Source organism: Gorilla gorilla, chromosome 11, assembly GCF_029281585.2.
Source record: "Gorilla gorilla gorilla isolate KB3781 chromosome 11, NHGRI_mGorGor1-v2.1_pri, whole genome shotgun sequence".
In the NCBI taxonomy this organism is placed as follows: Eukaryota; Metazoa; Chordata; class Mammalia; order Primates; family Hominidae; genus Gorilla; species Gorilla gorilla.
In genome coordinates, this window is record NC_073235.2 from 21987369 (window position 1) to 21999510 (window position 12142).

The following is a 12142-nucleotide window of genomic DNA, read 5'->3' on the forward strand; positions in this document are numbered from 1 at the left end:
AACATTGGAATTTTAGGGAGACACAAATATTCAGTCCATAACAGATGGCCATGTCTTACTCCCCCAAATCTGTGGATGTGACCTCACATGCCAAAAGGACCTTTGCAGATGTGATGAAGATACGGACCTTGAGAGGGATGGTTATCCTGGATTACCAGGGTGGGCACAAGGGTCCTTGTTAGAGGAAAGCAGGAGGTCACAGGGAATAGAAGATGCTATTCTGTGGTTTTGAAAATGGAGGAAAGGGGTGAGCCACAAGCCAAGGAATGTGAGCACCCTTGGAGCCTTCCAAAGGAACAATTCCTACTGATGCCTTGATTTTAGCCCCAGGGAACTGATTCCTGACTTCAAGATACAGAATGCAAACACAGAAGACTACACTTCCCATTGCCCCTGCAGTTTGGTGGGGTCATATGACTAATTCTGGCCAATGAAACATGGCACAGGTGACACTTCCCTTTAGCCCGAGGCTTCACTCTCTGCCTTTTCTCTTCCCCTGCCACAGCCACTGAGGACATCCTAGCTGCTCAGGATGCAAGATGATGGAGCTGCTGGCAGCCTGAATCCCCAAGTGACTATGTGGAGCAGAGCTTCCACCTGACTACCAAAAACTACCAGGATCTGGTGTTACTTGTTACAGCAACACAACCCAGGCTCTCCTGATGATGAGTACTCTGATGAGGCTCTTGCTTCACAGAGGAGGTGACAATTAAGCCTTGAGGAGACACACATGTGCATGTGTGGTTGAGACCTCTGTGGGCACGGGTCTGTATGAGCACACATCTTTGTGCAACTCAGGTTGTGTGTGCGTTTGTGTGTGTATCTATGGGTTATCTCTGGGTCTAGCTCTAGTTCTGTGGGGTCTGGCACAAACTAAGGTGTCAGTATGTGAGTGGGTGTCTGGTGTTGAGGGGTCAGATACAGTGAGCACAGTACAAGCGAATATGAGGGGAGGGTGTGATGACAGTGAATAGATGCTTTCAAAATCATCAGGAAGAAAAAGACGTGGGACACACTGGTAGCTCCAAAGGTGAGTCCTGAGTCCTGTGCCCCTGGGGGCCAGCTTTAGAGCCACACCATGATTTATTAATCTGTAATTGCTGTGGGAGAGTGGCTCTTTCTGGAGGGGCAAGCATGAACCACGTCAGTCCCACCACGGGTCGGGTTGGCACGATGTGTTTATTGCCCACATTACTCACTGTTTTGTTACCTGAAATACATCTAATTCCTATTAATAACGAGCACTGTAGGGCATACATTTCATCATTAGCATTAAATGACTTTATTGCAGGATACAAAAGAGCTGCCTGTGATGTGTGATGCAACTGCTGGAGTGAGGGCCTTTGGAGAGAGGGCGTGTGTGCACACGAACACGCACACACATGAGCTCTCTTATGTCCTGGTCATTGTGCAATGAGGGTGTGTATCACAGGCAGACAACTTTTCTTGCACACTTCAGCACCTCCTGAAGTGAATATTTTGTTTGCTCGGCTTACCAATGGGGTGCTGGGAAGGCCACTGTGCCCCTAGTTGGTGTGGTACCCTAGGCCCAAGACAGGAACTTGTTTTCCTGAGAGTCTGTGCAGGCCAAGTGCAGGGCTAAAGGCCTTCAAAACTCTTACCTGAAAGAAACCCAGGACCTATCTGTGGGTAGCAGTTGCAAGCCTCATTTTACGTATGAGGAAACTGAGACTCCCAGAGCCCAGAGGACCTGCCTAAGGTGTGCGGTGGAGCAACTGCTTAAATCCTGCCAGGCCTGGCCCTCTATGCTCTTCCACGTGAACTTGAACCTTTCTTAGGTGCTCTGCCCCTCATTTTCCCAGTCAGCAGGGCTGGCTCATCTTCCCCTCCCTGCCAACCTCACAGGGCGCTTTAAGATCAAGCAAGATGAGGTATTGGCAACACGGAGACTGCAGGAAGCGTGATGCACGGATTACCTGAGCGGGTTTGAACTGCTGTTTGGGAGCTTTATGACTGAGATTACTCATTCTCCTTCCTTTTTTGTTTTGTAACAACTTTGTATCTTTCACTAACGGCCGTGAGAGTCTCCCCTCTGGCCTCTGTCGTTACTAGTAAGAACTGATGTCAGAGCCCAGTTGGGGCAAGTGGTCAAGGGGCTTGGCGGAACTGCTCTTCTGCCCCCCAGGTACACACTTGCCTTTGCAAAAACAACTCCCTATTTGGCAAAAGGCAGTGTTTGCCCTGGGACAGGGCCTTGCAACCCCATGCCAGGCCCTGTTTATTCTGGCATAAGCCACGGTGGTGGCCAAGCGCTCTGAGTTTATTGAACTTCCTGGATTTCTTATCACACAGCCTGCTCTGCCAGGGAGCTGGTGAAATGCTGATATGTGCCCACGGGAAGATATTAAGGGGGCTGCAAACACCACCCCTGTCCCCCGAGGAGCAGGCAGCGCTGGGCAGGGCTGCTGGGGCCAGTGGGGGGAAGGTTGAAGGGGTAGGTCAGACATGGGGATAAACCTTCCCTCTCCTCAACCTTGCCTGAACCTAGGCTCCCCATGGCTGAATTCCCACCCCTGAATTCTTGGTGGTCTCTCCCTGTCCAGCCTCCACACCTTTGCCTGGGTCTTGCCTCCCATTTGGATTTCCTTCCCCAGTCTTTCCAGTTGAAATCTTACCTGCTTGGTAAAATAAAAGAATGACGGAATGAGCTTCGAGGCTGGGACTGGTAGGTGACGGACTGTGTCTCTCCTACCACATTTTCCTGTGCACTTCCCTGCTTGTAGGCATTGAAGCTTAGGGGCTCCTCAGGGAGGCTCACGGAGCTCGGGAGAACTTCACACAACACTGTGTGGCTGCAGAAGGCTGGGTGGTGGTTGCAGGAGTGAGTGGGTAGGGGAGGGGCTTCCAGGGTCATGGGTGGGAAAACCCTTGCTCGCACCCTAACTCCCAATCATCCGGCACTGTGGCCTTAGGGAGTGGCCCCACCCAGGCTTCCTTTGCCTGAGTAGAATGAGTTTCATGGCAGCCCTTTCTTCTTTTTTTTCTTTTATTTATTTATTTATTTATTTATTTATTATTTATTTTTGAGATGGAGTCTCGCTCTGTCGCCAGGCTGGAGTGCAGTGGTGCGATCTCAGCTCACTGCAACCTCCACCTCCCAGGTTCAAGCGATTCTCCTGCCTCAGCCTCCCAAGTAGTTGGGATTATAGGCACGCGCCATCATGCCTCGCTAATTTTTTTTTTTTTTTAGTAGAGATGGGGTTTCACCGTGTTGGCCAGGATGGTCTCCATCTCTTGACCCCGCAATCTGCCCACCTTGGCCTCCCAAAGTGCCAGGATCACAGGCGTGAGCTACCGCGCCCGGCCGGCAGCCCTTTCTTTGGAAGGCTTACTGTCTACGAAGCACCACCGTAAGAGTGGCAGGTATCTTTTATCAGAGCTTATGTAGCCCTAAGGGGACTTCAGAAAAGTGGTTGGGCTTCAATAGCCTTTGCACTGTAATTGCACCATTCCTAGTAGAATACAATTCCTGAGTCTCCTTCATGTGCCTATCACACAACAAACCCACCAGTTGCTATTGTTTATGCTCTTTGCAGGTGAGGAGATTCATCAAGATGATGCTAATGGCCCCAGGTCACACAGCTGATGGTGGCAGAGCAAGGGTTCAGCCCAGGCGGGGTCTTTCCTCCCTGCAGGCTGAAGGAAGTTCCTCCTTCTCCACGCCACAGGTCCCTCTTGCTGGCCAGCAGTTCCCCAGCCTGCCTGCCCTCCTATGTCTGGGGTCTGTGGCAGGTGGGGCCTCTGCCAATGTGGAGTGAGTTGAGGCCTACCTTAGGGTCCCTGATTATTATCTATGTTCCTGTCCTATCTTGGTTCCTGTCATGTTTGGGAAGACCCTGTGATTATGTAGTCCACTGTCTTCCTCCAGTTGCAGGGCACAGCCATTGACAGACACATCAGCACCTATATCTGAGGGAAGGAGTCTCAAGCCAAGACCTTTGATGCGGGAGAGCAGCAGCTCCAGGTTGGGTCCTAGAGTGGCCACACTGGGAATTCAGGCTCATTGTCAGAATAAGGAAAGGACGTGCCTTGGGGAACAGAAAGAGGGAGGGAGCAATGATGAATTAGTTCCCACTGCACTCAGGCGCTGCGAGGATTCATTATGGTGCCGTCTCATTCCATTCTCTCAACAACCTTGTAAGAAAGGTCTTGATTTGATCCCCATTCTGCAGAAGGGGAAATGAGGCACAGAGGAAGTGATTTTCCCAAGGCCACACAGCTAACATGGCAGAGGTAGGGGTCAACCCAGGCCTGTGACAGCTTTCTGATTTTGCCAGGGCATAGTTCCCTACATTGGAAACGTGGTTATCAAAGGGACTTATCTTCAGGCAGAGCTAGAAGAGAGGTCTGGGGAGAGAAGAGTCATTGTTCCCATGAGTCAGGGGCCCTCAGATCCAGGCCAGCAGCCAGTCTGGTCCTGGCAGCTCCTGCCACCCACCTGGTATGGCCAGAGGCCTGAAGGTGCTTCAGCGAGGTTAGTCAGCCCAGGTGAGTGGCAAGCAGGCACCCATCAGGAGGTCCGCCTCCACCCCCTGCACTTCTGATGAGAAAACAACCTAAGTACTGCATCTGGCCTCAGTCCTGAGCCTCCGCCCAGGGTGCATTACTCACTGCCCCGCTGGACCCGTCGCCCCCCTGGGAGGGGCCGCCAGTTCGGCTGGCCCCGTGGGCCATGTGTCTACAGGGGTTGTGTGGAGGAGGGGCTGGGCAGCACCCAATCATTCATATCCCCTCACTAGACTTTATGGGGACCCAGGCATTCAGGGACATCAGGCTGGGCCTGGGGCACTTCCAGCCTTGTATATTAAACAAGCATAAAGTTATTTGGCTTCACTTTAGAATTAAAATTATGTTCTGTAGAGAAAATTTGGATGAAACAGTGAAATAAAATAAAGAAAAATAATGTACCCCGAGATAAGAACTGGGTTCATTTCTTCCCAGACCTCCAAGTATGTGTATCGGGGTGGTTTTGCATAGTTGATGCGATCGTCCTTTACTGTGGATGGAGTGCCCCCAGCTTCCCTGGGCCTCATTCATTTACCTGCACCTCAGCCTGAGACCTGTCTGACTGCAGAGCCCAAGTTCTGTACATACTCTTATAATTCCAAGTTTTGTACCTAACATCTCATCAGAGGTATTTCCTCTATGATGAGAAATTTGTGTAAACATCAGGTTTAACATCCGTACGTTACTCCCTTGAGTGACAGTTCCACACATACAAAATCCCGCCCCCGGGGCTGGACACCTTAGTTATTTCTAATCTCTCACCATTATAAGTGCACTGCGATCAACGACTCTGGCTACATATATGTATTTCGGGTTCTTTCCCTCAGGCAGCTGCTTAGAGGTGGGATTGTGAGATCAGAGGGTAGGGGCACCCCATTTGAGTGCCTGATTTCACCTGGCTGGGCAGGCCAGCCACAGCCCAGCCCCACCCCACCACCGCTAGGCGAGTGAGAAAGTGGCTTCAGAGGCTCCCCCTGGCCCAGTGTGGAGCCCCTGTTTTGATGCTGAGCACACAGCTGTTTTTCCTGGGGAGCAGGTGTGATGCCATCTGCCATGCCTCTGGCCTATTTGAAGACAAGTCTCAGAGAGGCAAAGCCACTTACCCAAGGTCACACAGCCGGTGCCAGAACCCACAAAACGTGGCATCTCACACAGGATTTGCAAAGCACTTGCCACTAATTCTTTGGACTTTGCAGTGGACTTTCCTCTGGGGCTCAGGATCCACGTGCACTGATGTCCTTCCTGCAGCATCTTGGGAGGTTTCCACCAAGGCTGGGTTTCGGTCCACCCCCTCCTCTGGCCAGCCTCCTTCTGAACATACTGCCCACCTCTGCCCATCACCTCCTGCTGGGCTGCTGCAGTAGCCTCTGCCAGCTCCACCTGTGCCCACTCTTGCTCTATTTCCCACTGAGCAATCAGAGTGACCGTCACAAAACCCAAATCCCACTGTGCCACTCCCCTCTCCACTCCGAAGGCTCCCCTGGCTGGGTGTGAACAATAAACTCACCTGAAAATGTGCAGAGGAGGTTCCAATCTGGCAGCATTGGATTCAGCTCCCAACCTGTGCTAGGCACAGGGCTGGCATTATAGTGAACCAGACACAGACATTAGAAGGAAGACTGGATTCCTTAGCCTGACTTACCAGCGCCTGCATCCTCCGTCCCCTGCCTCATCCCCTTGTGGCCTGCCGGGCTCCAGCTCTTGGCCTCTCTTGGGCCACTCAGGCAGCCAAGCCCTCTCCACCTCACAGGCTTTGCGGTTCCTTCAGCTTAGAATGCTCTTTCCCTCTTTTTCCTCTGGCTGCCTCCCTGCCTCCCCAGAGTTCTCTGCACACCCAGGCATCCTCCGCACTATTTTCATCAGCATCCCACAAACACCTGTCCCACAGCTTCCCCAGGAGGATTCTCAGCCAGGAGCATTGGAGGTTTTGGGAGAGAAAGAGTTGGGGGAATAAACTTACTGATAATTTTTCTGTGTGTGGTAAATATTTTCACATTTGGCTGGGCACAGTGGCTCACGCCTGCACTTTGGGAGGCCAAGGCGGGTGGATCAGGAGGTCAGGAGTTCAAGATCAGCCTGGCCAAGATGGTGAAACCCCGTCTCTACTAAAACTACAAAAATTAGCCGGGCGTGGTGGCAGGCCCCTGTAATCCCAGCTACTGGGGAGGCTGAAGCAGGAGAATTGCTTGAATCTCGGTGGCAGAGGTTGCAGTGGGCCAAGATTGCACCACTGCACTCCAGCCTGTGCGACAGAGTGAGACTGTCTCAAAAAAAAAAAAAAATTACTTTTGCTTTAAAAATCCAACAAAGGCATCACATCCAATGAGGAGAGTTATGGGACATGGACATGTCTAAGTCAATAACAGCTGTTAATTTCCACGGATTATCCCCAGATGACTGGAAATCCTTCCCGATCTCCTTCCCTACAGTTTCAACAAGACCTTTTTAAATTAGTTACTTGGCCGGGGGCGGTGGCTAGCACCTGTAATCCCAGCACTTTGGGAGGCCGAGACTGGTGGATCACCTGAGGCCAGGAGTTTGAGACCAGCCTGGCCAAGATGGCGAGACCCCGTCTCTACTAAAAAAAAAAAAAATGCAAAAATTAGCAGGGCGTGGTGTTGCGTGCCTGTAGTCCCAGCTACTCGGGAGGCTGAGGCAGGAGAATCGCTTGAACCTTGGTGGCAGAGATTGCAGTGAGCCGAGATCACACCACTGCACTCCAGCCTGGGCAACAGAGTGAGACTCTGTCTCAAAAAAACAACAAAAAAATTCACATTTGCTTTATAAATCCAACAAAGGCATCACACCCAAAGAGGAGAGTTATGGGACATGGACATGTCTAAGTCAGTAACAGCTGTTAATTTCCACGGATTATCCCTAGATAGCTGGAAATCCTTTCAGATCTCCTTGCTTAGTCTCAACAAGACATTTATACATCAGTTACTTGACCGGGGGTGGTGGCTCGCACCTGTAATCCCAGCACTTTGGGAGGCCGAGGCAGGTGGATCACCTGAGGCCAGGAGTTTGAGACCAGCCTGGCCAAGATGGTGAGACCCTGTCTCTACTAAAAAAAAAAATGCAAAAATTAGCAGGGCACTGTGGTGCACGCCTATAGTCCCAGCTACTCAGGAGGCTGAGGCAGGAGAATCACTTGAACCAGGAGGCAGAGGTTGCAGTGAGCCGAGAGCAAGCCACTGCACTCCAGCCTGGGTGACAGAGCGAGACTCTGTCTCAAAAAAAAAAAAAATTATAAAAAAAGGGTGCCGGGTGTGGTGGTTCACGCCTGTAATGCCAGCACTTTGGGAGGCTGAGGCAGGTGGATCACTGGAGGTCAGAAGTTCAAGACCAGCCTAGTCAACATGGTGAAACCCCGTCTCTACTAAATATACAAAAAAATTAGCCGGGTGTGGTGATGGGTGCCTGTAATCTCAGCTACTTGGGAGGCTGAGGCAGGAGAATTGCTTGAACCCAGGAGATGGAGGTTGCAGTGAGCCGAGATTGCGCCATTGAGCTCCAGCCTGGGCAACAAGAGCGAACCTTCATCTCAAAAAAAAATCATATTAAAAAAAATTAGTTACTTAGTGAGCTAAGAGGCCTTTTTCCTCCTGTGTTTGGTCTTCTGTGAACTGGACACACTAACCGCTGCCCCAAGTCCCTCTGTGGTCCCAGTGACATAGCTTGGAAAAGCTCTTGCCAGAAATCTGAGTTGAAGCCAACTTGCTGTGGACAAGGCCTGGACCTCCACTGCAAGGTGGCCATGCCACTGACCCAATCCCTCCTTAACTGGCTCTTTCACTGGCTACCAGCTTTTCAATAGCTGCCCTCCTCGCACCTCTGCCCCCTCCCAGTTCACATGCAAAGGAGTTAGGAAGCCAAACTACTTTTTCTGTCCCTACAGGGCTTCTTGAGGCTTCAGTGCAAAGAGCTCTTCAGCTGGGCCGTCCCCTTTTCCTCTCTGCTGAAATCCTCGCCCTCTGCTTTCCTCTCTTCATTATTATCATTAGCAGAACAGAAAGGTGAGTTAAGCCACATGTGCTGAAATGTGGTGTAAGGGGGGCATCGGTGCAGAGAGGGATGACGGCTCATATCTGCCTCCTGAAAACTGACTGGCTGCCAGGCTCCAGGGCGGGAGTCTTTCTTCATCAGCCTAATGACAGAAAAACATTTTTTAAGGAAAGGAGTGATCACAGTGGACAAGTCAGATCTGCTGCTGTGACCCTGACCAAGGCCAGGCCTCAGGGAAGGACAGTGAGTCTCCCAGGGCAAGCTCCGCACAGGGGAAATGTCAGTGATCTGGAGTCAGCCCCAAATCTCATGGTCAGGAAAGAGCTGTCACCATCCAGCAGGGGATGAAAGAGAAACCCATGCAGTGCCGGTGGCCCATACATGAGGGAAACGTGTGTCGAGGCGTGTGTGTGTGTGTGAGTGTGTGTGTGAGAGTGTGTGACAGTGTGTGTGAATGTGTGAGTGTGAGTTGTGTGTCAGTGTGTGAGTGTATGAGTGTGTGAGGGTGTGAGGGTGTGCGAGTATGTGAATGTGTGTGTGAGTGAGAATATGTGTGTGAATGTGTGTGTGTGAGTGAGAAGTGTGTGTGTGAGTGAGAGTGAAAAGTGTGTATGTGTGAGATTGAGAAGTGTGTGAGTGAGAGTGAGAGTGTGAGTGAGAGTGAGTGTGTGTGTTAGTGACGGTGTGTGTGAATGTGTGTGAGTGTGTGAGAGTGTCTGTGTGTGTGTGTGCATGTTAGTGTGTGTGATTGTCAGTGCGTGAGTGTGTGTGCATGTGAGACTGTGTGTGCGCTAGTTTAACACTGTGCAGTCCCAACTGCATCGATCCTCAATGACACTCAGCTCAGCTGTTTGGCTCTGCAGGCCCCACTGCTAGCTGTGGCACCAGCTCTTGATGCCTGTGACAGAGCAGGCACACAATCAATATTTGTACACTGACAGCCTGGGCAGGTTTCTGTCTCCCGCATAGGGCAGGGGCAGCACGGCTAGTGGTGGTGTTCCCCTTTTACTGTTAGCAGCAGCGGCCCCCAAACCCAGGGCCAAGGGTGCATGGGTGTCTGTGCCCTGCTCCCCAGGACTGGTGGTGGGGAACTGCTCCTGCTAAGGGCAGGTGGGCAGCAAGCAGTGCTTAGGTGGAGTTCTGGGCACAGGTAGGCACCCCTGGGAGCTCTGATAGACATGGGGGAGAAGACCCATAAGAAGCCTGTGCCACCTGTAAATCAAGCAGAGGCTTGGAATAGTTGGGGCCTTCATGGGACTGTGGCCTCGTTTGGCTGTCCCAGCTGATCTGGGCATGCAGTTCCGTTCATTCAGCAAATATTTATTAAGCTCTAGCCAGATGCCCTGGAGAGCTATGGTGAGGCTTAGAGGAGGTGACATGGTGGCCGCCCCCAGCCAGGGCCAGGAACGTGCATGTTTGCATGGAAAGGCATGCTGCCCACCAGAGCCATGAGCCCATGGGCCAGATGCTCAAGAGAGGGTTGGAGACAGGGTCTCACTGTACCACCAAAGGAGCTCTCCACAGCTCCCTTCTCTCCTCGGACCCATCGCGGCTACAGAATCGACAGACGTGAGCTTTGGCCAGGTGAGAGTGCTAATGGAAGAGGCCAGAGCCTGACCTCTCACAGGGTCAGAGTCCCCCCATGGCCTTCCTACTGTAGACTTCTGGTTCCATCTCTCTCCTTCAACTGCAGCCAGCTTCCTGGACAAAGGGCCCTTCTTGGGGAATGTCCACATTGCAAAAGACTTTCACTGTCTCCAGTCCTGCGTTGCCTTTGCCCCTGTTCCACCAGACACTGGAGTGCTTTCTCCCACATGTCTACTACAGAACAGCCTGTGTTTGAAGACCTCCAAAGACAAGGAGCTCACTACCCTCTAAGCACCAGGGGACACCAGGCGTTTCTTTCTCTTTGAGTGTAGTCATCCAGGTTGGTATTCTCATGAGAGTGGCTGTCTCAAAGGCCAAGCACGCAGCGAGAAGATTGGGGTGGATGGGCAGCTGGTGGTGCTGTGGGAGAGGCCACAGAAGACAAGGAGAGAGGCTCCAAGTCAAACCCCAGGGAAAGCCACTCATCTGACCAGCTGGGAGGGCCTTATGCCTGGGACACTCCGCCACAGACCGCCTGGTATCTGAGTCACCAGGGTGGGACTTCCTCGGGATGTGGTGTGGGAGTGGCGTGGGCTGACTCTTCTCAGCCCCCAGCACAGCACATGCCTGTGCACACACTCGGTCATGCACAGGCCATGCAGGAGGCCGAAGGACAAATGGCGGTAGGGTCTACTGTGCCGAGAAGGCCTGAGGCATCAATAGAGCCAGAGCTATCCTGCTCCAGCAGACTTCGCAGCATCCACGTGTGTTGACTGAGCAGTGGAGAGTGTTCTCAGCTTCTGACAGTCTCTAACGAGTAAGGGAGGTGAGCACATTTAATTTCAACAAACAAGCGATTGACCTTAAGAGCATTAAGGTAAACAGGACCCTGGATAAGGAAGTCTCCCATTGTCCTGCTGGAGGTGATGGGCAGAACCTACGACCGGGAGGAGCAACTGGGCACTTCTGACTGCCTTTCTACTTGACCTTCCCTTCACAAATCCGATGGGCAGTTTTGTGAGGAGTCCAGATTTGTTCAGTGGCTGCTGGAACCTGGCTCTGTTAATGGTTTCAAGGACTTTGCTGAGGTCAGGGCTGCTGTATGGGGCTTGTGAGCTGCTTCTGGCCCCATAGGTACCAGGCAGACACAAAAGTCATGCCTGCCATTCGGGGATGGGAATTTAGATTCCAAAGTCACCTTTAAATAATCCTTTGTGCCACACCCCTCACCTCGGCTCTGCCTCTGTCTTAGGCTGTCCGTAGGCAATGTGGTAGTGCAGGCTGCACTCATGGAAGCGTGAACTTTGGGGTTTCGGGAACTGCGTTCGAATAGAGGCTCCCTTACTTATTAGTTGCTTGCTGGGCAAGATTTCTCATAATCCCTCAAAGCCCCATGTCTGCGACTGCAAATGGGAATCATAAAAATGCCCAGCCTGTGGGCTGCTAAAGGGAGCAAGTGGGATCACACATATGAGAGCCCCCACCCAGCTTGGGTCTCCACTCATGCTCCAGCAGTGCTGGTGCCAGCCCCTGGCCCAGGGTGTCCTGCAGACACTCCTTCACTGGCATCCCTGGCATCCCTGGATCGTGGCAGGGGGTTAAGGCCCACGCTGTCAGGCCAGGCCACCTACCTGGCCACATGATTCTGTACCCACACCCGAAGTGCCCTGTTTCAGCTCTCTAGACAGCCTGAACCCAGCATGGTCTTCACGCCCACCAAATGGCTTTCCCTGAGAAGAAGCAGGTGCTCCAGAAGCTGGAGGCTCCTGGGGCCATCAGAGCATGTCCACCCCACATGCTGTCTCTCCCTGCGTGGGGAGGCCATCATCATGGGGAGGTTAATATATATTGGGATACATGTCTCCCTCTCCTTGGGAGACACTGGCCCAAGCACTCTGATTCAACTCAGGTCAGCATTACTGAGAATACTTTTAATTGTGTACCCAGGGCTCAGAGGAGCCCAGAGGAGGAGAGAACACAGAGTCCACCTCGAATTTGTAGTCTCCTGAGCCAGATCAGTTCA